General features: G+C 45.5%; 2 long non-coding RNA genes across 2 annotated transcripts; both read left to right on the top strand.

Moving 5' to 3' along the window:
• The first annotated feature begins 20419 nt into the window (after nucleotides 1–20419).
• LOC123119737 (uncharacterized) lies at nucleotides 20420–23241 on the top strand. Its single transcript, XR_006458813.1, has 3 exons — nucleotides 20420–20677; nucleotides 21111–21175; nucleotides 21282–23241. It is a non-coding gene; the product is annotated as an uncharacterized lncRNA (long non-coding RNA).
• Nucleotides 23242–23511: 270 nt separating this feature from the next.
• Nucleotides 23512–25948, top strand: LOC123119735 (uncharacterized). The gene is made up of 2 exons (XR_006458812.1): nucleotides 23512–24291; nucleotides 24363–25948. It is a non-coding gene; the product is annotated as an uncharacterized lncRNA (long non-coding RNA).
• Nucleotides 25949–27000: the final 1052 nt, after the last annotated feature.

The following is a 27000-nucleotide window of genomic DNA, read 5'->3' as shown; positions in this document are numbered from 1 at the left end:
TGGGGATGTTATGCAAGAGTCAAGGGTAAAGATCAAGCTCCTTGTGGTCATAAATGATTACTATGGTATTGTTAATACCAAGCTTGATTGGATCCTGAGACGATTGTGAGATATCCATGATGGTAAGTGATACAGGTGATGGTTACGAGGTAACCCGAACAGAGTAAGTTGGTGCATGATAGTTTCATCATGTTGCATGCTAGTATCATCATGTTCATATGTTTATGCCATGCTCGTATTGTTCTAGCTATATCATCTTGTTCATGCTATGATTGATCTGATAGTATCATGTTAATCCGTGTTAACCTATAATTGCCATGCTATTGTTTGTCTTGATTGCTTTGGTTCTTGTGAGCTTGCAAGTACATTCAATGTACTGACCTGGCGTGTCATGCCAGTTTGCAGGTCATGCCGGATATGATTGCTTGTTTGTCGTGGATCCCTTGTTTGCGCGCTAGGATAAGCGTTCCAGCCAGAGTCCCAGCGGAGTGGGGTTCATCACCGTCATCGTTGTTCCGCTGCCAGTAGTCATACCATTGTGTCGTGTTGTTCTGCTGCTTGCATAGAGCAACCGTGGCAGGCGTAGCGTCGCTGCGCCGATGTAATCCCCTTGTAACCCAATAGATTGCAATAAAGAGCTGATTTGTTCTATGCTAAGCAGTGCCGTACTCCAGAAGACTTCTCCTCGATCTCTGTGCTGTAATACGGGGCGTTTCGGTTTCTCTGAGCCGGGGTGCCACACACAAGCTCATAGGGCGCGCCCTAGGGGGGCGCCCCCCAGGCTTGTGGGCCTCCTGTGCCTCCTCTAACCCTAATTCTTCTTCTATAAATACCCAAATATTCCCCAAGGACCAGGGGGCACACCAAAAATACTTTTCCGCCGCCGCAAGCTTTTGTTCTCATGAGATCCCATCTTGGGGCCTTCTCCGACACTCCGTCGGAGGGGGACTCGATCACGGAGGGCTTCTACATCAACCTTGCTGCCCCTCCGATGATGTGTGAGTAGTTTACCAAGGACCTATGGGTCCATAGCTAGTAGCTAGATGGCTTCTTCTCTCTCTTTGATCTTCAATACAATGTTCTCCTCGATGTTCTTGGAGATTTATTCGATGTAATCTTCTTTTGCGGTGCATTTGTTGAGATCCGATGAATTGTGGGTTTATGTTTAGATTATCTATGAATATTATTTGAGTCTTCTCTGAACTCTTTTATGCATTATTTATATAGCTTTGTATTTCTCTCCAATATATTGATTTGGTTTGGCCAACTAGATTAATTTTTCTTGCAATGGGAGAGGTTGTAATGGGTTCAATCTTGTGGTGCTCAATCCCAGTGACAGAAAAGAATGACACTCTCTGTAATTAACATGATCCTTCCGTTCAACATTCGATGAACTTTTCATAATTAGCGTGATCCTCCTGTTGAAAAAATAATACTTTTCATTATTGTACTGATCCTACTGTCAAACGCTAGATAATGCTTTTCATAATTAACATGATTATCCCGTCTAAATAATGATACTCTTCATAATTAATGTGATCGTGCAGTCCAAAAAATGATATTCTTCATAATTAATGTGATCCTCTCATCTAACGCTCGATTATACTTTCCAGATTAAATGGACATAGTCTGGCTAATTAACACGCATAATCAACTGGTATGGCTAATTAATTGCATGCAATTGTGGGCAAGGCAGGAATTGGACAAGAGATAACTGAGATGATTTTTAGGCATTAGTGAATGAGTGCAAAACCAAACCAATCGACATACCAACTCCCTTTATGAGTAGAGATTAGTTTCGAAGAGAAGAAGGCACTCCCTTGGAGCAGGGAGAGTGAGGGGTTTGCAATCCGTGGATGTCATCGCCGCTAAACCCCTCCGCCGCCATCGCCCATCTCCACTCCTCCCGTCTATCGTTTTCATCCTTGGTAGGCCGACGCGAGAATCACTCAACATCGTTCGCCGTCGAGATCACCACCGACACGGTCGACGTGCAAGGCAGGTCCATAGGCCGGGGAAAAAGGGCAACCACCCTGGGCCCTGAGAGCAACAGGGACCCAAACTACTAAATTATGGAAGTAATGACCATAGTATTATACATTATGTCTGAAAGATTATTGAATACCTAAGAAGATTCAATTTTCATGGGAGAAAATTCACACCACACTAATAGTGTATATAATCTCGAAGCAAATTCACACGTCATGCATGTCAATAATGAAATATATGTTAAGTAGATTTCTGTATTCAAATTAATGCACAACCTTTTATTTTATAAGCTAGTGGGAGCTTTGGTATACACCAAATTAAACTAGTTACATTCTAGAGGAGCTTATCAAATATCAAATCATATCTGTACAAAAGTAGAGTCTGCAATTTTCTATGTTCTTCGATGATTACAATAAATGTGTTATTTGAAGTACAAGTACAAATCATGCACATGTTGCCAATTTGTTAATGAACCCAAGTTGCAAGAGACAATTGGCATACTCCAAAAGTTTATATAAGCTTACCTAACAATACACTAGAAACCACTATTAATATTTTGTTGGATTGTATGCTTTACAAATCTCTATCATGATATTTAATGCTATTAATATATACGAACACACACGCATGGAAATGTATATTTATACACTATATAGTTAATAGAATTATTATCTTTAATAATTCAAAGAGAAATTTTTATATTATACAATTTAAATTTAAGAGAAGCGAAATTTTAATGGTATACATTTAAGCTGCATATAAAACAGAGAACACTATAAGTATTATTTGGCGAATTTTTTATGTTGTTGACTATGCTAACTAAGTAATATAAAAGTAAACTAATTAAAGCTATAGTATTATACAACCAGTTTAAATAAGTACAAAAGTTTATTATAAAGATATGAATTTGACACACCGGGTCTTCGCCGCGTGAGTATCTACAACCCCATCCCTTGTTCCCATCCAAAAGGCTGCTGTGAGAAGCTACAACTACTTGAGTAAGGATGAGATTGAGAAGAGGCAGAGGCAACAACGCAATATGGTAGAGGTGGCAGTCATGTACCGGTCCATTGTACTTCTCATCTTCATTGTTGTGCTCTTCTACTATGAATACAAACGGCTGATAATCTTGGTCTCTGAGATTGTTGTGGTCTCTTGCCTTTTTCTTTATCTCTGGTCCTCTCACATTATACAGTTTTGGTTAGACCATCCAGTGACCGAGGATGCCTCATCGGTCATGTTTATTTGGTGCTTAGTGCTTTGCCTGCTAGGGTTTCTAGTAGGAGTGATGATCGGTCCAGTTGCTGTTATGGTCATCACAAGTTTGGCTACAATATGTATGTCAACATTTTTGTGCTAAGTCTTCGTGAGTATTTACATACAAGACCACTGTGTTGTCTCAGTGAGGGAGAAGACACTTCTCGCAATGTCGTGGCTTTAGGGGAGATCAGTTTCTCGCCGAGAAGTTGGAGTTGCCAAGCCAGTCAAGAAACCATGGAGATAGGTGAAATATGCAATCCTACCACTATAGTCTTTGAAGTTGGAGTTTCGATGTGGTTCAACATTTTGTCTTGGTAATAAATTAAACACAGCATAGGAACCACTTTTGTGATTTGTTAAAATGAGAATATAAGCTCCAAATGTGCCTACATATGAATTGTGTGGGCACAAAAATATTAGTAGAATTTGTCATACCAATCTTTTTATATAGATGCTAGTCCATATACCATCTGGCCTAATGTTGTAGGATAGTGTAGCAAGTACCCTGAACAGCATGAGATGAGAAAAAAGCACTGGAAAAAAAAGCAATGCTATAGCGTATAGAGAATTACCTCGCTAAATAAATCAGTATATAATGCCTCGCTAATAGCGTAATTTAAGAGACGACGCTATTTTCTATAGCGTGCTATCTTTTCCTGGAAAAAGTCTCTAACACTATAATTTCGGCACAACATGGTTGTTCTATATAGCTAGGTTATGTCAATTTTAGATTCCTGGGTTATTCTGCAAGAAGGAATTAAAAGATAGGAACATTTCTATATTTTTTTCCTAATTTCTGTCCAACCTCATCTTTATCCTTAAAAAACAGTGCTCAACGTTGCCCCTCTTCGGTTGGAAGCCCTTATGAAAATACCCTTCTGTGTCATTCACGTTCGATCAAAGGACTTTGACCGTCGATGAGCTGTTCTTTGGACATTTGTTCCCCTTGCTGCATATGTCACTTACACGTGAGGCCTACCTTGTAAAAAGAAAAGGAAATCTCTCTCTCTCTTCCCCTCTCTCTTACAGATGGACCCGGGACCCCCAACCCAAAAAAAATCTCTCTCACACTAGCTCTCTCTCCCCCTGACATGTGGGCCACTGGACCCACGGCCAGGGTCAAAATTGGTCCACGCATGCCCGTGTGAGGCTTGCGCGGCTCGGCCGGTGGTCGTCGCCGGCGAGGAGCATCGCACCTGAGGGTGAGGTACATGGGGGCGTGCTCAGGGCGGTCTGGCGTCGGGGTTGGATGTGGTGATCGAGGTGGATGGATGTGGTGACGCTCGAAGACGACCTGGTCGTCATCAATGGCGGACGCCGGTGCGGCTGCTCGCGGAGTGGTGGCTCTGGGACGCGAGGATACTCACGGGTGCACCAGGAGATTCCGGGGATCAATATAGAGCAACAGAGCCTGAGGGAATCCGGCGGCGTCCACTGCTGGAGGAGATCAACAGCGGCAGCGCGACATCGGAGTCGGGGAAGACCGGAAATGATCCGTTGCTATGGCGTGACTCATTCTAATTCCTCCCATGGGGAGATGAGGTGGAGATCGTTGGAGCTAGTAGACATGTTTTCGAGGCTCGGGGATACCGTTGGTAGCGCGTGCGAGACACTGTTTCGGCGACGGCATGAACCGGGCGCTTTTGTCGTTCTTTGGTGACGCCAAGAGAGAGGGGGAGGGAGGCCATGGCGTAACGACGGCCGTGAAAGCGTGGGCGAGTGGAGGTTGTCGAGTCCTCGAGCAGAGAGAGGAAGGGAATCGGCGGTGGGGCTTCTCGGCGGAAGGCCGGAAGGGTCTTCCCGGCGGCGGCCGGGCTTCCCAACGGGCTACCTACAGGCGGGAGATGGGGGAAGGCAGGGCTACGGGTGGGTGGTATGGCTGTGCAGGAGGGGGCAGGAGCTCGCCGGAGGGAACAGGAGAGAGATAGAAAGGAGAGAGAGAGAGAGAGTTTTTCTGTTGGGTCCCATGTGTAAGTGGTAGAGGTGGGAGAGAGTTTTTTCTTTTTTTCTCTTCTTTGGGTGGGTCCCACATGTAAGTGGCATATGCAGCGAGGGGTACAAATGTCCAGAGAACTGCTCATTAACGGTCAAAGGCCATTGACCGGACGGAAATGGCACGGAAGGGTATTTTCATAAGGGATTATAACTGAAGAGGGGCAAAATTGAGCATTGTTTTTTTAGGAGTAAAGATGAGGTCGGGCAGGAAATAGGGAGGGAATGGAAATGTCCCTAAACAATAAGACTCACAAATCACTTGACCGAATAATTCGGTTTTTTTTTCTAGATTTTGTTTCCATTTCCACTTACATATGTTTGAAATGAATTGGGAAAATAGGAGCCATGTTCTGTTAATACATGGGAGTATCAGTGTATAACCCTTTTTGGCCATGATAGCATACATGTGCTATTCTTGTTCAGTTCTGCAAGTGAATCTCCAGTGACGAGCAATCTGAATATCAAGGTATAAATGTAAGTACCGAACATGAAATGGATATTTTAAATTGAAAATAGGAGAGATGTTATAGTGAAAAGCTTGCAAGTATGGTGGAAGTTTATCCACTTCAAGCAGTCTTTCAGATAGTTATACAATCTGTACTTGGTGAGAAGTTTGACTGGAAGAGGCAAGATTGGACAACAAGTTTTCTGAAGACATGAGGGGAGGGGTGACACGTGAGGCGCCGCTGCCGCCCGGTCAGGACCGCACCACTGGCCGGCGCATCGGCGGGAGATTCCGGGCCCTCGCAGATAGGTCTGCATCTGAAGACGAGGAGGAGGAGGATGCTGGCTCCATCGCCAGTTCTCCGGCAGTGGCCTCGACGACTCCTTCGGATGCGCTTTGTGAATAACTAGCGGTGGGATATGTAACGAACCAGAGAGGAGAGGGATCGGAATCGGAGGTGGGTGAGGTTGAGAGACGAGGAGGAGGAGGAGACTTGGGGGAGAAGAAGCTCGATTGCACATCAATGATTAGGTGAGGATACAGACTTTTCCACACGCATACCCTCGCTGCCACAGGTGGCCAGCTTTAAACCCAACGCGCGCGCACACACACACACACCACCTGCAGGTGGGGCACATTTGCAGGCATGCCAAGTGTGGCAAGGTGTGACATTCTCCCTCCCTTAAGATTGTGCTCCATCTTGAGTACTTGCGTCGCTGTCTTCCCAGATTGGCGCCGCCGGAAAACGTTGCTGTAGAATCTCGTAATCCTCCCATGTCATCGCCGGATGGGAGTTGTCGGCCCACTGTACCTTGATCTGAACAATTGATGTGTTGCCATGCTTCATCATGGGCCGATCCAGACTGCACGTGGGTTCTTTGTCGCGGTGGATAGATCTGGGACCTGGGGCAGCTCCGCGTACACCGGCGTGAACGGCTTCAACTGGGACACGTGAAAGACGGGGTGCACGCAGCTGGACTCCGGCAGGTCGAGCTTGTACGTCAGGGGTCCGATCTTCTTGACGATGGTGTATGGCCCAAAGAACTTGAATGCGAGCTTGGCGCAGGGTCGACTGACAATAGATTGATGGACGTAAGGTTGGAGCTTCAGAAGTACTTGTTCGCCCACCTGGAATTGGTGCTCCGTGCGGTTGCGGTCGGCTTGTTTCTTGAAGCGCCGTTGGGCGCGCTCCAACTGTGCTCGAATGTGTGGTGCGCTCCACCCAGTTCATGTCCTTGCCGGTGGGTGAGTCATAAGGGCCACACCGTCATCGCACCCAGGTTGTCATCCTTGCCGTAAAGTGCCTTGAATGGAGTACAATTGAGCGATGAGTGGAAGGTCGAGTTGTACCAGAATTCGGCCATGGGAAGCCAGCAAAGCCACTTGCGTGGCGCGTCCTGCACCGTGCATCGAAGATACATCTCCATGCACTGGTTGGCGCATTCGCTCTGGTCGTCCGTCTGCGGATGATATGCCGTGGAGTAGAGCAGTTTCGTGCCGGTGCCGGCGAGCAGTTCCCGCCAGAGATTGCTGGTGAACATCTTGTCGTGATTGGAGATGATCTATGCCGGAATGCTATGGAGCTTGACCACATTGTCCCAAAATGCACGTGCCACTTGCGTCGCGTGGAAGGGGTGGCGCAGAGGGATGAAATGGGAGAACTTGGTGCAGCGGTCCACCACAACCATGATCGCGTCGAAGCCCTCGGATGATGGCAGTCCCTCCACGAAATCCATTGTGAGGTCCTCCCATGGCACTGTCGGAATTGGTAGGGGTGTCAGGAGCCCCGCCGGCTTGGAGTGCTCGTGCTTGGCCTGCTGACAGGTCGAGCACTGCTGCACAAACTCCTCGACATTGCGCTTGAGGCCGCGCCAGTCGAAGTGCTTGCGCACGCGTTGGTATGTCGTTGTGGAGCCCAAGTGACCGCCGACCACGTTGTTGTGGAGCGCGGCAATTAGCTTGTTGTGGAGAACGGTGTTGGCGCCAATCCACAAGCGATCGCCGCTTTGTGACATATGCCTCAAGCCGATGCATGGTTCAGGAGAGTACCCCCTTCTCTTGGGACCGAAACCGGTGGTCACAATCTATGGGGTGTGTTGCCCCGAGTTGATGTTCTTTGAATCTCCTCGCACCACCCCAGTTACGCCTCGTATGGAGAGCTCGAGGACGGGCTTGGTGAGGGTGACACGTGGGACGATTACGGAAGAGCAGATTGTGCAACAGCTTAGGGAGTTGGTCTCAACCGGTTTTCAGTGTGCTCCCGTGAGACTTGAGGATCAGGCGCTCAGTGTAGATTTTCCTACAAGGGAGGATCTTGCTCGTCTTATTAAGTTTGGTCTGAGCAGGGTACCAAACAGCATTTTTGTTTTTGAGTTTGATGCATGGACTAAGCACGAGCCGAAGGGAACACCTCTTTGACAGATTTGGGTCAGATTCTTAGGGGCACCATCTACGCCTCTGAATGACTTTCTGGTTACGTGGAGTTTGGGTTCGCTGATAGGCAAGACGTAGCATGTGGATATGCCATTCACTCGCACTCAAAGGCATTGCTCGCTTTCTTGTCAGGTCCTCGAAGAACGTGTCGGCAAGGATCAACAGGTTTATTATTTCATTTCCATGCATGCCTAAGCACCTTGGCCTACAAAGATTATTTTTCAGTCATCAGTGGGACTGGTGACAGCTCTAGCATGCATGAAGACATGAGGTTCATGTTCTTGTCGTTCTCGTTGACACGTACGTACGTTTCTCCTCCGTCAGGTTCCTGGAGGAAGGAGCCGAGGATTTCCTGCTCAAGCCCGTCCAGCCGTTCGATGTGTCGCGCATCTACGGCCGTGTCCTCCGCCGAGCGCTGCGTCGTCAGGTTGCGCCGTGGACGGCATCACACGCTTGCGTATGGACTCTGTTGGGAATTACTCCATTTGTCCGGAAATATTTATCAGCGGAATGGATATATTTGATGTATTTTAATTCTAGATACATTCATTTTTACCCATTTCTACAATAAGTAATTCTAGACGAAGGGAGTACTAATTAAGTTGTAATTATATCATGTAATCCCCGCTTCGTAACTAACGGACGGTTAGCATACATTGCTAACCGGCGCATCCCTTACTATAATATCATCAGTAATGAAGAGTCGTTGTTCGTTCATTTTGCAATGGACTACTGCTGCCGAGGGCAATAAGGCCAGGATGGGAAGAAACCGCAAAAACAAAAGGAGTTACCATTAATCACATCTACTCCCTCCGTTTCATATTACTTGTCGCTGATTTAATACAAAGTTGTACTAAATCAGCGACAAGTAATATAGTACAACTTTGTATTAAATCAGCGACAAGTAATATGGAACGGAGGGAGTACCAAGGAGACGACGCCAACAACAACGAATTTATCTCTTCTGTTGAGCAAACGTTCGTCAACGAGAACAAGATTTTTTTTATAGACAATATAAGGCTTGAGATGATGGCTTTGAATTAGCGAGGCCATCAACTGACTAGAATTACAGTCAACATTAACACCTTACTAAAACAGAAATAAAAGCCAATGGCCAAAAGATACAAGGTGCCTGGCTCAACCTGGCAGTCGGGTCAGGTTTGACCGGGTCAACCTCTCCCAAACCCATGCCCGAATAGCTTATCGGGTCTACCATCCACCCACGACCCTACCCATGGGCATACAATCAGACCCATGCCCATACCCATCGGGTAACCCGACCCAACGGGTTGCCCATCGGGTCTGGCCGCACTGCACTTATGGCTGCCTTCTGGTAGTAGTTCTGTTATATAAGCATCGATGCCTTCACTTCTTTGTTTCACTAGCGAGGTGGTACTATTAGGCGCCACCGAGAGGTGGTCCTATTAGGCGCCACCGAGCCAGCCAGATGCTTTTTTTAGTAACGCCAGCCAGATGCATGAAACCATAGGGCTAGCATGGGCCTATGGTTGAACTAGTCAAGTCTTGGGCCGAATGAAACATCTGGATGGTTGTGTTCTTATGAGCGTGAAGACTGAGAGAAGGAAACGCATCCATCCATATTTATTTCAATTTAACCACAAGTCAGTTAATCGGGCAACCCACCGGGTGACTCATGGGCAAGAACTTATGCCCATACCCTACCGATGACTAATCGGGTTACCCATCGGGGTTATCCATGGATGAAGATGCCGACCCATACCCTACGCATTTGGATCGGGTGCCCATGGGCGCCGCCGCCCATGGGTCGGATTGCCGGGTTGATGCCTGGCACACAGGCTGAAAGAAAACAAAGAGGCTCCGCTTGTCGAAGAGCTTGCTCGAACACCGCAGCAGAAGACATGAGCAGCAGCAGGGGACCGAGAACAATGCGCACACACCTATTCCTCGCCGAAGAGGGACCCTACCCCCTCGTCTTGGCTCGAAGGACGTCGCACCGTCGAACTTGTTCACCCTAGAATGAAGACAGGACACCGCACGTGACCGCCTTGCCCGCACCAAGCTCACTTGACAATTCCAACGTTGCAAACCGGCGTAGGCAAAACAAGAGCGAGCTGAGGTAAGTCGGCCCGTACTAGTGCTAGGATTCATAAATTGCCTTTTCTTTTGTAGGAGGGGAATAAAATTGCCCAAGCTACTGCTGGGTCGTGCTACCCAAATACTTGGAAGATCAGAGGTATTCCGTCAAAAAGAAATGGAAGATCAGAGGCACTACTCAAATAAATTGGAGAGCAGACCAAATTGGTAAATTATGTTTTTTCTTATCTTTACCTAATATATATATTTATCTTTCTTTTTTTAATAATAAAACACGGATTGACTTTGTCGGGTTCACCGTCACAATACGCTTCTTCTCATGAATTTACCCTTTCAGTTTTTTCACCTATATTATTTTCTACATCCGAGGTGGTACTATTGTTCCGCGGTCGTTCTGTCTTACGTTATTGGGATGGGCCTGACGTTTCCATAAGCAGCAGCCCAGACTCATCGGTCGTTGGAATTGCTGCCCCGCACGGGAAAGCGGGGGTTTCCTTCCCCGCCGCGACCCCATATCCCTCCGCTCTACGGTGCCCCTCCTCGCTCCACGGTCGCGGAATCCGGATGAGACCGGCAGGATCCGCTCTCGGGCGAGGGTTTTCTCTCTATAAGTCGCTGCCTCGACCCATGGGAACTCCGACGAACGGTGTACATGCCGGCAGCCGGCGGGCCGGCGGATCGGCTCCAGCCGCGTCCACCCTCACCTCCTCGTCCATGACCTACTCTGCCCGGACGCCCGAGGTGACCGCGTGATGTGAGTGCGTGTTGCTGTGTGCTTAGCCTGTGTGCGTTTGCCTGCCGCTGCGTGCGTGTGTCTATGTGTTGCGTGTGTGCTGATGGAAGTTTTGCTGCTGCTTAGCACTTCCCTATACAATAGATAGAAGATGATTTGTATGTTCTAAATTCTTGCAGATTGAACTGACTATTGAAGGAAATATGCCCTAGAGGCAATAATAAAGTATTATATATTTCCTTATATCATGATAAATGTTTATTATTCATGCTAGAATTGTATTAACCGGAAACATAATACATGTGTGAATACATAGACAAACAAAGTGTCACTAGTATGCCTCTACTTGACTAGTTCGTTAATCAAAGATGGTTATGTTTCCTAGCCATAGACATGAGTTGTCATTTGATTAACGGGATCACCTCATTAGGAGAATGACGTGATTGACATGACCCATTACATTAGCTTAGCACCCGATCGTTTAGTATGTTGCTATTGCTTTCTTCATGACTTATACATGTTCCTATGACTATGAGATTATGCAACTCCCGTTTACCGGAGGAACACTTTGTGTGCTACCAAACGTCACAACGTAACTGGGTGATTATAAAGGTGCTCTACAGGTGTCTCCAAAGGTACTTGTTGGGTTGGCGTATTTCGAGATTAGGATTTGTCACTCCGATTGTCGGAGAGGTATCTCAGGGCCCACTCGGTAATGCACTTCACTATAAGCCTTGCAAGCATTGTGACTAATGAGTTAGTTGCGGGATGATGTATTACGGAACGAGTAAAGAGACTTGCCGGTAACGAGATTGAACTAGGTATCGAGATACCGACGATCGAATCTCGGGCAAGTAACATACCGAGGACAAAGGGAACAACGTATGTTGTTATGCGGTCTGACCGATAAAGATCTTCGTAGAATATGTAGGAGCCAATATGGGCATCCAGGTCCCGCTATTGGTTATTGACCGGAGAGGTGTCTCGGTCATGTCTACATAGTTCTCGAACCCAAAGGGTCCGCACGCTTAAAGTTACGATGACAGTTTTATTATGAGTTTATATGATTTGATGTACCGAAGGTTGTTCGGAGTCCCGGATGTGATCACGGACATGACGAGGAGTCTCGAAATGGTCGAGACGTAAAGATTGATATATTGGACGACTATATTCGGACACCGGAAGTGTTCCGGAGAAGTTTCGGATTAAACCGGAGTGCCGGAGGGTTACCGGAACCCCCCGGGGAAGTATTGGGCCTTAGTGGGCCTTGAGGGGAGAGAGAGGGCAGCAGCCAGGAGGTGGTGCGCCCCCTCCCAGAGGAGTCCTAGTTGGACTAGGAGAGGGGGGCGCAGCCCCCTTTCCCTCTCCCTCTCCCTCTCTTTCCTTCCCCCCTTCTTTTCCTAGTAGGACTAGGAAAGGGGAGTCCTACTCCTACTAGGAGGAGGACTCCCCCCCTCTCCTTGGCGCGCCCCATAGGCAGCCGGCCTCCCCCTTGCTCCTTTATATACGGGGGCAGGGGGCACCTAAGAACACACTTGATATACGATATTTTAGCCGTGTGCGGTGCCCCCCTCCACCAGATTACACCTCGATAATACCGTCGCGAAGCTTAGGCGAAGCCCTGCGTCGGTGGAACATCATCATCGTCACCACGCCGTCGTGCTGACGAAACTCTCCCTCAACACTCGGCTGGATCGGAGTTCGAGGGACGTCATCGAGCTGAACGTGTGTAGAACTTCGGAGGTGCCGTGCGTTCGGTACTTGATCGGTCGGATCGTGAAGACGTTCGACTACATCAACCGCGTTGTGATAACGCTTCCGCTGTCGGTCTATGAGGGTACGTGGACAACACTCTCCCCTCTCGTTGCTATGCATCACCATGATCTTGCGTGTGCGTAGGAAATTTTTTGAAATTACTACGTTCCCCATCGGTGGCATCCGAGCCTGGTTTTATGCGTTGATGCTATGCACGAGTAGAACACAAGTGAGTTGTGGGCGATATAAGTCATACTGCTTACCAGCATGTCATACTTTGGTTCAGCGGTATTGTGAGATGAAGCGGCCCGGACCGACATTACGCGTACGCTTACGCGAGACTGGTTTCACCGTTCGGAGCACTCGTTGCTTAAAGGTGACTGGCGGGTGTCTGTCTCTCTCACTTTAGTTGAACCGAGTGTGGCTACGCCCGGTCCTTGCGAAGGTTAAAACAGCACCAACTTGACAAACTATCGTTGTGGTTTTGATGCGTAGGTAAGAACGGTTCTTGCTAAGCCCGTAGCAGCCACGTAAAATATGCAACAACAAAGTAGAGATCGTCTAACTTGTTTTTGCAGGGCATGTTGTGATGTGATATGGTCAAGACATGATGTGATATAATGTGTTGTATGAGATGATCATGTTTTGTAACCGAGTTATCGGCAACTGGCAGGAGCCATATGGTTGTCGCTTTATTGTATGAGATGCAATCGCCATGTAATAGTTTTACTTTATCACTAAACGGTAGCGATAGTCGTAAAAGCAATAAGTTGGCGAGACGACAACGATACTACGATGGAGATCAAGGTGTCGAGCCGGTGACGATGGTGATCATGATGGTGCTTCGGAGATGGAGATCACAAGCACGGTGCTTTGGAGATGGAGATCACAAGCGCAAGATGATGATGGCCATATCATATCACTTATATTGATTGCATGTGATGTTAATCCTTTATGCATCTTATCTTGCTTTGATTGACGGTAGCATTATAAGATGATCTCTCACTAAAATTTCAAGATAAAAGTGTTCTCCCTGAGTATGCACCGTTGCAAAAGTTCTTCGTGCTGAGACACCACGTGTTAATCGGGTGTGATAGGCTCTACGTTCAAATACAACAGGTGCAAAACAGTTGCACACGCGGAATACTCAGGTTAAACTTGACGAGCCTAGCATATGTACAGATATGGCCTCGGAACACAGAGACCGAAAGGTCGAGCGTGAATCATATAGTAGATATGATCAACATAGTGATGTTCACCATTGAAACTACTCCATCTCACGTGTTAATCGGACATGGTTTAGTTGCTTTGGATCACGTAATCACTTAGATGATTAGAGAGATATCTATCTAAGTGGGAGTTCTTAAGTAATATGATTAATTGAACTTAAATTTATCATGAACTTAGTACCTGATAGTATCTTGCTTGTCTATGTTAATTGTAGATATATGGCCCGTGCTGTTGTGCCGTTGAATTTTAATGCGTTCCTTGAGAAAGCTAAGTTGAAAGATGATGATAGCAATTACACGGACTGGGTCCGTAACTTGAGGATTATCCTCATTGCTGCACAGAAGAATTACGTCCTGGAAGCACCGCTAGGTGCCAGGCCTCCTGCAAGAGCTACGCCAGAAGTTATGAACGTCTGGCAAAGCAAAGCTGATGACTACTCAATAGTTCAGTGTGCCATGCTTTACGGCTTAGAACCGGGACTTCAACGACGTTTTGAACGTCATGGAGCATATGAGATGTTCCAGGAGTTGAAGTTAATATTTCAAGCAAATGCCCGGATTGAGAGATATGAAGTCTCCAATAAGTTATATAGCTGCAAGATGGAAGAGAATAGTTCTGTCAGTGAGCATATACTCAGAATGTCTGGGTATAATAATCACTTAATTCAACTAGGAGTTCAATTTCCGGATGATTGCGTCATTGACAGAATTCTTCAATCACTGCCACCAAGCTACAAGAGCTTCGTGATGAACTATAACATGCAAGGGATGAATAAGACGATTCCCGAGCTCTTCGCAATGCTAAAGGCAGCGGAGGTAGAAATCAAAAAGGAGCATCAAGTGTTGATGGTCAGTAAAACCACTAGTTTCAAGAAAAAGGGCAAAGGGAAGAAGAAAGGGAACTTCAAGAAGAATAGCAAGCAAGTTGCTGTTCAGGAGAAGAAATCCAAGTCTGGACCTAAGCCTGAAACTGAGTGCTTCTACTGTAAGCAGACTGGTCACTGGAAGCGGAACTGCCCCAAGTATTTGGCGGATAAGAAGGATGGCAAGGTTAACAAAGGTATATGTGATATACATGTTATTGATGTGTACCTTACTAATACTCGCAGTAGCACCTGGGTATTTGATACTGGTTCTGTTGCTAATATTTGCAACTCGAAACAGGGGCTACGGATTAAGCGAAGTTTGGCTAAGGACGAGGTGACGATGCGCGTGGGAAATGGTTCCAAAGTCGATGTGATCGCCGTCGGCACGCTACCTCTACATCTACCTTCGGGATTAGTTTTAGACCTAAATAATTGTTATTTGGTGCCAGCGTTGAGCATGAACATTATATCTGGATCTTGTTTAATGCGAGACGGTTATTCATTTAAATCAGAGAATAATGGTTGTTCTATTTATATGAATAATATCTTTTATGGTCATGCACCCTTGAAGAGTGGTCTATTTTTAATGAATCTCGATAGTAGTGATACACATATTCATAATGTTGAAGCCAAAAGATGCAGAGTTAATAATGACAGTGCAACTTATTTGTGGCACTGCCGTTTGGGTCATATCGGTGTAAAGCGCATGAAGAAACTCCATACTGATGGAATTTTGGAATCACTTGATTTTGAATCACTTGGTACTTGCGAACCGTGCCTTATGGGCAAGATGAAAAAACACCGTTCTCCGGAACTATGGAGAGAGCAACAGATTTGTTGGAAATCATACATACAGATGTATGTGGCCCGATGAATATTGAAGCTCGTGGCGGATATCGTTATTTTCTCACCTTCACAGATGATTTGAGCAGATATGGGTATATCTACTTAATGAAACATAAGTCTGAAACATTTGAAAAGTTCAAAGAATTTCAGAGTGAAGTTGAAAATCATCGTAACAAGAAAATAAAATTCCTACGATCTGATCGTGGAGGGGAATATTTGAGTTACGAGTTTGGTCTACATTTGAAACAATGCGGAATAGTTTCGCAACTCACGCCACCCGGAACACCACAGCGTAATGGTGTGTCTGAACGTCGTAATCGTACTTTATTAGATATGGTGCGAACTATGATGTCTCTTACTAATTTACCGCTATCATTTTGGGGTTATGCTTTAGAGACAGCTGCATTCACTCTAAATAGGACACCATCGAAATCCGTTGAGACGACGCCTTTTGAACTATGGTTTGGCAAGAAACCAAAGTTGTCGTATCTTAAAGTTTGGGGTTGCGATGCTTATGTGAAGAAACTTCAACCTGATAAGCTCGAACCTAAATCGGAGAAATGTGTCTTCATAGGATACCCAAAGGAGACCGTTGGGTACACCTTCTATCACAGATCCGAAGGCAAGATATTTGTTGCTAGAAATGGATCCTTTCTAGAGAAGGAGTTTCTCTCGAAAGATGTGAGTGGGAGGAAAGTAGAACTTGATGAGGTAACTGTACCTACTCCCTTATTGGAAAGTAGATCATCGCAGAGATCAGTTTCTGCGACACCTACACCAAATAGTGAGGAAGTTAATGATAATGATCATGAAACTTCAGATCAAGTTATTACTGAACTTCGTAGGTCAACTAGATCAAGATCCGCACCAGATTGGTACGGTAATCCTGTTCTGGAGGTCATGTTATTAGACCATGGCGAACCTACGAACTATGAAGAAGCGATGGTGAGCCCAGATTCCGCAACATGGCTTGAAGCCATGAAATCCGAGATAGGATCCATGTATGAGAACAAAGTATGGACTTTGGTTGACTTGCCCGATGGTCGGCAAGCCATTGAAAATAAATGGATCTGCAAGAAGAAGACTGACGCTGATGGTAATGTTACTATCTATAAAGCTCGACTTGTTGCGAAAGGTTTTCGACAAGTTCAAGGAATTGACTACGATGAGACCTTCTCACCCGTAGCGATGCTTAAGTCTGTCCGAATCATGTTAGCAATTGCCGCATTTTATGATTATGAAATTTGGCAAATGGATGTCAAAACTGCGTTCCTGAATGGATTTCTGGAAGAAGAGTTGTATATGATGCAACCGGAAGGTTTTGTCGATCCAAAGGGAGCTAACAAAGTGTGCAAGCTCCAGCGATCCATTTATGGACTGGTGCAAGCCTCTCGGAGTTGGAATAAACGCTTTGATAGTGTGATCAAAGCATTTGGTTTTATACAGACTTTTGGAGAAGCCTGTATTTACAAGAAAGTGAGTGGGAGCTCGATAGCATTTCTGATATTATATGTGGATGACATATTACTGATTGAAATGATATTGAATTTCTGGATAGCATAAAGGGATACTTGAATAAAAGTTTTTCAATGAAAGACCTCGGTGAAGCTGCATATATATTAGGCATTAAGATCTATAGAGATAGATCAAGGCGCTTAATTGGACTTTCACAAAGCACATACCTTGACAAAGTTTTGAAGAAGTTCAAAATGGATCAAGCAAAGAAAGGGTTCTTGCCTGTACTACAAGGTGTGAGATTGAGTAAGACTCAATGCCCGACCACTGCAGAAGATAGAGAGAAGATGAAAGATGTTCCCTATGCTTCAGCCATAGGCTCTATCATGTATGCAATGCTGTGTACCAGACCTGATGTGTCCCTGGCTATAAGTTTAGCAGGGAGGTACCAAAGTAATCCAGGAGTGGATCACTGGACAGCGGTCAAGAACATCCTGAAATACCTGAAAAGGACTAAGGATATGTTTCTCGTATATGGAGGTGACAAAGAGCTCATCGTAAATGGTTACGTTGATGCAAGCTTTGACACTGATCCGGACGATTCGAAATCGCAAACCGGATACGTATTTACGTTGAACGGTGGAGCTGTCAGTTGGTGCAGTTCCAAGCAAAGTGTCGTGGCGGGATCTACGTGTGAAGCGGAATACATAGCTGCTTCGGAAGCAGCGAATGAAGGAGTCTGGATGAAGGAGTTCATAACCGATCTAGGTGTCATACCTAGTACGTCGGGATCAATGAAAATCTTTTGTGATAATACTGGTGCAATTGCCTTAGCAAAGGAATCCAGATTTCACAAGAGAACCAAGCACATCAGAAGACGCTTCAATTCCATCCGGGATTTAGTCCAGGTGGGAGACATAGAAATTTGCAAGATACATACGGATCTGAATGTAGCAGATCCGTTGACTAAGCCTCTTCCACGAGCAAAACATGATCAGCACCAAGACTCCATGGGTGTAAGAATCATTACTATGTAATCTAGATTATTGACTCTAGTGCAAGTGGGAGACTGAAGGAAATATGCCCTAGAGGCAATAATAAAGTATTATATATTTCCTTATATCATGATAAATGTTTATTATTCATGCTAGAATTGTATTAACCGGAAACATAATACATGTGTGAATACATAGACAAACAAAGTGTCACTAGTATGCCTCTACTTGACTAGTTCGTTAATCAAAGATGGTTATGTTTCCTAGCCATAGACATGAGTTGTCATTTGATTAACGGGATCACCTCATTAGGAGAATGACGTGATTGACATGACCCATTACATTAGCTTAGCACCCGATCGTTTAGTATGTTGCTATTGCTTTCTTCATGACTTATACATGTTCCTATGACTATGAGATTATGCAACTCCCGTTTACCGGAGGAACACTTTGTGTGCTACCAAACGTCACAACGTAACTGGGTGATTATAAAGGTGCTCTACAGGTGTCTCCAAAGGTACTTGTTGGGTTGGCGTATTTCGAGATTAGGATTTGTCGCTCCGATTGTCGGAGAGGTATCTCAGGGCCCACTCGGTAATGCACTTCACTATAAGCCTTGCAAGCATTGTGACTAATGAGTTAGTTGCGGGATGATGTATTACGGAACGAGTAAAGAGACTTGCCGGTAACGAGATTGAACTAGGTATCGAGATACCGACGATCGAATCTCGGGCAAGTAACATACCGATGACAAAGGGAACAACGTATGTTGTTATGCGGTCTGACCGATAAAGATCTTCGTAGAATATGTAGGAGCCAATATGGGCATCCAGGTCCTGCTATTGGTTATTGACCGGAGAGGTGTCTCGGTCATGTCTACATAGTTCTCGAACCCAAAGGGTCCGCACGCTTAAAGTTACGATGACAGTTTTATTATGAGTTTATATGATTTGATGTACCGAAGGTTGTTCGGAGTCCCGGATGTGATCACGGACATGACGAGGAGTCTCGAAATGGTCGAGACGTAAAGATTGATATATTGGACGACTATATTCGGACACCGGAAGTGTTCCGGAGAAGTTTCGGATTAAACCGGAGTGCCGGAGGGTTACCGGAACCCCCCCGGGGAAGTATTGGGCCTTAGTGGGCCTTGAGGGGAGAGAGAGGGCAGCAGCCAGGAGGTGGTGCGCCCCCTCCCAGAGGAGTCCTAGTTGGACTAGGAGAGGGGGGCGCAGCCCCCTTTCCCTCTCCCTCTCCCTCTCTTTCCTTCCCCCCTTCTTTTCCTAGTAGGACTAGGAAAGGGGAGTCCTACTCCTACTAGGAGGAGGACTCCCCCCCTCTCCTTGGCGCGCCCCATAGGCAGTCGGCCTCCCCCTTGCTCCTTTATATACGGGGGCAGGGGGGCACCTAAGAACACACTTGATATACGATATTTTAGCCGTGTGCGGTGCCCCCTCCACCAGATTACACCTCGATAATACCGTCGCGAAGCTTAGGCGAAGCCCTGCGTCGGTGGAACATCATCATCGTCACCACGCTGTCGTGCTGACGAAACTCTCCCTCAACACTCGGCTGGATCGGAGTTCGAGGGACGTCATCGAGCTGAACGTATGTAGAACTTCGGAGGTGCCGTGCGTTCGGTACTTGATCGGTCGGATCGTGAAGACGTTCGACTACATCAACCGCGTTGTGATAACGCTTCCGCTGTCGGTCTACGAGGGTACGTGGACAACACTCTCCCCTCTCGTTGCTATGCATCACCATGATCTTGTGTGTGCGTAGGAAATTTTTTGAAATTACTACGTTCCCCATCAACTATTTGTTATCTCTTCTCTCTAGATCAGAGAAGATACTATTTTTTCAGAAAAAAAAGGAAAGTAGGATTTGAACGCCATCCGCGAGTCCTCCATCTAAGAGGTACCCCATCCTATAAACATGAGTACTAGATTTTGTATAATCAGATCATGAATATCCTGGAAGTAGCATGCTCCCTTGCTGTTGTAATTCGCAGCGTGTACTTTTGCTATTGTACTATTGCTTGACAATCTGGTCTGGATTTATGATATTTAGTAATTATGTGATTTGTATTTATGTGTTGTTAGTTTGATCCAATTGGAACTTCTTACTGTTCAAGAATGATGCTTCATGATGTAAAGATGTTCAGTTTAAGTGGGAGCCGTGAAGGGCCTAATCTGTGCACTCTTAAGTTTCAGAAATATGGTAGTAGTCCATATAGAGTACAAGAGCTGACCAATGTGGAGGCGTGGAGCAGACTGACAATGGAAATACACAGGCTAATGCCTTTATTCTCCATGTTTGCTAAAAGAGAGCTGCCCAGGTCTCCTGTGTCTCTCCCCTTGCCCCCGTGCTCTCTCTCTCTCCCTCTCTCTCTCCCTCTCCCTCTCCCTCTCTCTCTCTCTCTCCCTCTCCCTCTCCCCCCCCTCTCTCTCTCTCTCTGAGCTCTTCTCATCTCACCGCCGTACTTCGTTTACAGGAGCAACCATGGATGCTCCGCGTTCAAGGTGTACAAGGCCGATTTGGAGTGGTTCCCTCGCAAGCCCCTGCTATTCCCCACCTCTCGCGGGGTTCTAGGCAGGAAGGTGAGTGGGAGCACCATATGTCAGGGAGTTTTGGTTTAAAGAGAGATCACTGGGGATGAGTTCACAACCATGTTCCTGCTCATTTTTGGCGATATGGTTCAGAGAGTGGTAACTATTTGGTCAAACAAACATCTTCCTGTCTTGATATGCCTTTTTATTTTTTGTTATTTTTGAGAACTTTTAGTACATGTCTTTGTCATAGCTAGAACTTCTGACAACTTTGAAGCAAGAATGTTCAGAGAAATTGTTCCATGGAATAGCTAAACGATAATACTATTATTGATTTATGATAGTTTGCACATACAGAAATAGATATATTCAAGCCTGTAATGGCTAACAGCCAAAAGTGCGAATCTATTCTTGATACTCTTTTCCCCTTCTCTTAAAATCATCATATACAAATTATAAGCTTTCTAACATCTGCATATTTCAGGTTTCCAAGGAGGTACAGATAGCAAAGTTCAAACAATTCAGTGCAGCAGCAGCAACACCTCCAAGGTGAGAAATATGTTCCTATTTATCCTTCTTTGCTAGCTGTGTTCCTCTGTCGGGCATCGACCATGATCTCCATGTCGCCACTATGGCCATAGCTCCTCGGATCCAGGACGCTGGGCTCGCATGGTCTAGGCCACTATCGATTTGTTTCTCTTGGTCGATGGCCTCTTTCGCCTATGGTCGGATCTGCGCGTCAGCGTCCACAGGAGGACTAGGATCTGGCTGTGCTCCACGACCATCACAACCAAGCCGGGGAGCGCCAGAGATCACAACTTGAAAATTTTAACTGCAATATTTGTTGGTCAGTGTCCTCTGAAATTGTTTGTAAGGTAGTGCTCTATTCTGTATAGCATCCTTGGAAGATTGTGTGGTGTGATGCTTTATTTATAAAGCGGGGCGTATAGCCCTTTTTGTTATTCTGTATAACAAAGGGAAAGAGCCTCAGTTTGGTATAGCAATGGGGGTGATCCTTCGTTGGAAGAAACATTAGACTTACTGTTTTTTTATACTAGCATAGTGTTGGTTGTTAATTTTAAGTGTATCATCAGTTTTTTCAGCCAATGAAGTTATGCTCACGACATGGAGAACTTCGAGGACAACCTGCCTGAACAGTTTCTACCTGATTATTGAACTAGGCCATTTACTATACAAATAGTTATTTTGTTGCAAGTTACGCCCGTTGCTTCTAAATACTACACTTTTGGTTGCATTTTGCAACTAAGAATGACACAAGCAGACTCTAAAACATTCGAGCAATGCCCAAGGTTAGTGCAGGAAGCATAGTAGTTTGCTTTAGTAGAAATTATATTCCTTTTTTCCACTACTGTGAACATGGACGTGAGTAGGTAATTTCTCCTAAAAAAACCTAATTAATGTATTGTTGAACCTAATTTTGAGATGATTTTTATTCTACCATTGTACAGTGCACATTAGCATCGTCTAAATACATATGTCTTTGGGGGTTTCTTTTTGGTGGCAAATTGATTCTTGCAATCATAGCGGAAAGGCCAGCAATAAGGCACTTTACACTGATGAAATTTGCATAACTATTCCTCTTTGTGATACGATTTCACCAAAAGTTTCAACATTCAGATGTTTACTTAGTTAAACCCGAACTGATGCACCCACCCATACATGTATAAGCTCCAAAAAAAACAATATGCAAAGAATTTTTCAGCTTTCGGGCTATAAGCATTAGACATTTTCAAAAGAAATGCTGAATGTTAGTATCAATTGAATCAATTTGACCTTAACACAGTGCAGGTACTGTTAAATCTATAGTTGTAATTTATTCATCTGTAACTTGATTTTCTTTTCACTTCTGTTTTTATAAATTCATGTAGTCGGCTATAATAATGATATTTTTTTTTCTTTTGAGAGAGAAATTGTGTGTCTGCTCTGGTTTCAGTTTTAACGTCAGCTCGTTACAATCCGTAACTACTTATAGACTACTTCATCCGGATGGGTTTGCAACTTTGTGTACAGACTGCTTCAACACTTCTATTTTCTATAGGACTTGGATTAATAATCTCCAACAATATGGTCATGCTTCTTATATTCACTTTCAGTTCTAAATACATTTGTGCTTTTCTCTATGTTGTACTACTAAACTATGTGTGCTCAACTGAACATAAAAATATGATGGGGTGGTGGTTTCAGCCATAGAAAGAATTGATGTGGAGAACAAAGGAAATTTTCGACGGACGAAGAACTCGCTCGAGATGCTTCAGTGATGATTTTATATAGCATTTTATCTAAACCTGGGTTCCTTCTTTCAGACTGGGCGGTGCCATATGATGTGAAGCCGGTGTAATAACTTTTTCATTTGGCATCAGTGGACAGTGGTGATGTGGCAACCTTTTAGACAATTTGCCACCTGTAACACAATGTAAAACCTCATACGAGCTGGTTGCCTTCTTGGTAGTTGTTGCGGCTTCTGAATTAAGTGTACCGCTATGTTTAAAACGCCATGATCAGAAGCTATGGTAGGTGTATCAATTGTGGGTGGCTATTCCTAAGATTGATTCTTATTGGGTCAGGGGCATGTGATTTCGTTCTCCCGGTGCAACGCACGGGCCCTTTTGCTATTAATTAATTTTTTAATAATAAAGCACGGATTGACTCCGTGGGTTCACCGTCACAATACGCTTCTTCCCGTGATTTTGCGCTTTCAGTTTAATAAATTTAAAACATATAACGAGGTGGTACTAAAACGGTTTCGTTCGCTGACAATTGTTTCGGAGCGTAGTCGATGTTGGGCTGGAGCCAGGCGAGTCTGCTCGGTGGCCCATAGCTCGTCCGCCCCACACAAGCCATTCGGGCACGAGTAAAAAAGACGTTTCGCTAGGTCCCCTCTGCGCCGCCATGCGCGTGAGATGCTCGTCACCTGTTTCCGCGCGCCCCACCGGAGAGCACCTGCCGGCCGCCGACGACGAGGGCCACGCCGGCGATCTCCTCTCAGCCCATCTGCCTCCTCTTTCCTCTCCATTATTTTCTTCTCTCTCCGCCTCTTGTTCATTCGTGACCGCCCGAGCTCGCCCAGATCCGGTCCGTCACCGGTCGTCCGTGGCGCGAGCGCCGGGCCTCCTCCTCAGTCTCCTCGTTCTGCGCCGCCCCTATTGCACTGCGCACACGCGCTCCGGAGCCATGGCCACCATTTGTCGAGCCGCGGGATCGACGCCCGACCGGCGCCGCGACCGGCCTCTTGCGCAGCTCCCGGCCGCCGTCCCCTGTGCCTCATCCCGTGTCTCCCCACCTCGCCTGTGCAGCACCGTGGCTGCACATCTCCAGCGCCATCTGCTACAGCCCTGCGGTCAACCGCCTGGACGCCATGGGCAGCGGCCATGGACCAGTTCGACAAGACCATGGTGCTTGCGGGCGGAATGCCCCTCGCCGCCGGCACTATGACAATACCCTCTGAAGATGTGGGAGTCCATGGACACTCTCGTGTGGCACCTGTGCATTGCCTTTGAGGAGCACGATGACTACCTGGAGGCCAAGCCGTTCGGTGTGACCGTCATGCCCGTACTTTCCTGCCTCCTCCCTGTCCTCCCCTCTTACTCTCAAACTCGAGCACCAACTCGACGGCAAGCACCAAGCAGCAGCTCAGCCAAAGCCCGGTACTCTTTCTGAATTTCCTTTGTACCTGCAACACATATCCGTTATGTCTGATGCTGAATTTTGGACACAGAAATACATTGAACGGACAACAAGTGCTGAACCGGTTCACGGACTAGCCTGATTGATTCAATCCCCATGTGCTTGTATCAATGCCTGCAAGGGAGCAAGCGTACTGGAGGGATGGTTGGACGGAGAGTAATTTGCTACAAAGCTTTATTATTTATGGTTATTTCCTGAATCCCTGATATAATATACAATGCATTATGTAGAAACCAAAATGATGTTCATAGAGATCCGTTCTTACCGCGTTTATGACATTCATTTCTGATTTGAGAAAATTGCTCAGAATTAGGTGAATATCATTTATGCTTGTGTCATCTCTTTCATTTTATGGTTTAGCACCAGTCGCCAACTATGGTTACCGTGTGCGGCTTGAATCAAATGGCATGTGATTGAGCAAATGAACGAAATATAGGTGAAACATTTATTTTTTAGAAGAGATGGGTGCTACGTATTTCCATTCAAGTGTTCCCTTTAATTTTTCATAGTTTACATTGAGACACAGGAATTGCTTAAAGCATGGATTTGACTGCAGTGTTGCTGGCCGGCATCTCCACCATTCATCTTGTCATTGACAGAAACCCCATCTTGTCACTGATAGAACCCCAGGCTCTTCCACCTACAGCAAACAAATAAAAGGACTTGATTTATGGTCTTGTAAATTGGTTGTATCCTCGAGTCAGGGTTGATATATGTCCTTGCATGAGCAAGTTGACGTATCTACATGGAAGGTTACTACAGCACTACACTTATCTTGCAGACGTTTTTCTTTTACTGAAAATAGTAGGTGAGTGTTAATCTTTTGCAGGTTCTGTATTTGACACTATTTTGTATGTTTAAAGGATAAAATTTTATGGCTCTTTTCACTTCAGCAAGTGAACAACTTGGATCACTTATGATATTCGTTGTGCTATACTTCTAACTGAAATATGTAGTGCAGCGCATGTTACACTATCTGCTTGTCCAGAAACTGGAACAGCCAGCCGATGTTCGGTAGTGGAGTATCCTTATATTTATGTTGATAGTTGTCGAGGATTTGTTGGGTGTCACCTAAAGGACACTTCCTATGGCCCTGTTGCAACGCACGTGCTCTTTTGCTCTGGTTGATGGAGAAGTTGCAGTAGGCTGAAGACATCATCAAGGCCGAGGACCAGGAGATGAAACAGTGAGTGACAGAGGGTGTCGGTGCATGATGTGGCAGCTGTGCAGTCGACCAACGAGTGTTGGTTCTCATACCTTCAGGTTACGTAGAGAAACTACACATATCTGCACAATGTACTAATCGTGCAGTGTGCTTTGATGTAGAGTGGTGTTTTCCATGTTGTTGGCATAGGAGTACTGATCAATGTGAGCTTCAGTTACAATGGCAACATATGATCGAATGCCCATGTATCATAATTTATGGTGTACCTGACATTCGGAGCCTATGTCCAATACTTTTAGCTGTGTATTCTGATCTGTGATCAAAATTTGTAATATGGGCAGATGGAGCTAATGATATATTCACTCACAAGGTAAGTAGTTGATAGAATCATGTACATGTGGGAAGATCAGGTTTTCCTTTCTAAATAATCATTTATATGTTACTAGCGTACATATCAATATTTTTATGGTTGATTAGCATATCGGCTGAGGACATGACTTTGCTGTCATCAAGGCCATGGACGGTATTGTGGTCTCCCATTTGCGAGCAATTTGGCAAATTGCCCCATATTTCCTGGGACATTGCTCTAACACCACATCTTTCTTTTTTATTTGATTCAGTAATACACTTTGATGATAACTGGATAGAATATCACAAACTGAGTTTTTCTCACTTTTCATGTCAAGCCCACACATCATATTTTGTTGGATGATTTTGCCCTAAGTTGTTTTTACCTAGCGACCTGGACTCCTGGTTCAATCGAAACAAAAACAAGCGAGACCTACGCAGACGAAGCAGAGGAACAGAGGCGCCATCTTGCCGTGCTTCCTTCCCAGAGCGCCATACCACGGCGCGCCTCCTCCCCACGCTACCACCTCGCCTGCGTGTCATCCATTTATGTGGAGGATTAGATGCCGTCCGCTCCCTTGCCATGCTGGACAAGAAGGGCGCGGCCATCCGCTGTGCCATGGTCGCTCCCTCGTCGATGCCACTTCCATGTACATATTAAGATAGCTGCTGAGGGTGGGCCTCGCTTTCAGCTCGATGAGATTGTTTTTCAAGTTTTAAATATTTTCTTGCGCTAGCGCGATTCAATGACGTGTACGGTGGTGGTCAAGTTCATCATCTTGAGACTGACAAGTGAACAGAGTAGCCATCAATGGCAAGGATCAAAAGGAGGATAAGCAACAACTCAAATGGGATGTCATGTTAAAATAAAAAATGTGGATCTAAGGTTTATTGTTTAAGGGCGTACATTGTTTTTTTCTCCTATTGCAAACAGGAGCTCCAAGTTTACAAACGTTTCCATGATACTTGAATCAAGCTTTTTCTACATCTTCATGTCATAGGAGCCGTAATTTTTAGATCATCTACACACCTCACACAAGAAACATGAACTTGCGAAAAGCTAGAAAACATGACAACTTTTGCATGTTTTGTGTGTGTTTTCTACCCGTCGCCAAAGCACAAGGAGTCTGACTCGGAGTACCCGATGTGTGCGACA

Source organism: Triticum aestivum, chromosome 5D (genome assembly GCF_018294505.1).
Source record: "Triticum aestivum cultivar Chinese Spring chromosome 5D, IWGSC CS RefSeq v2.1, whole genome shotgun sequence".
Classification (NCBI taxonomy): domain Eukaryota; kingdom Viridiplantae; phylum Streptophyta; class Magnoliopsida; order Poales; family Poaceae; genus Triticum; species Triticum aestivum.
Note: the sequence above shows the minus strand (reverse complement) of the source record. Positions and strands in the feature narration are given on the sequence as shown.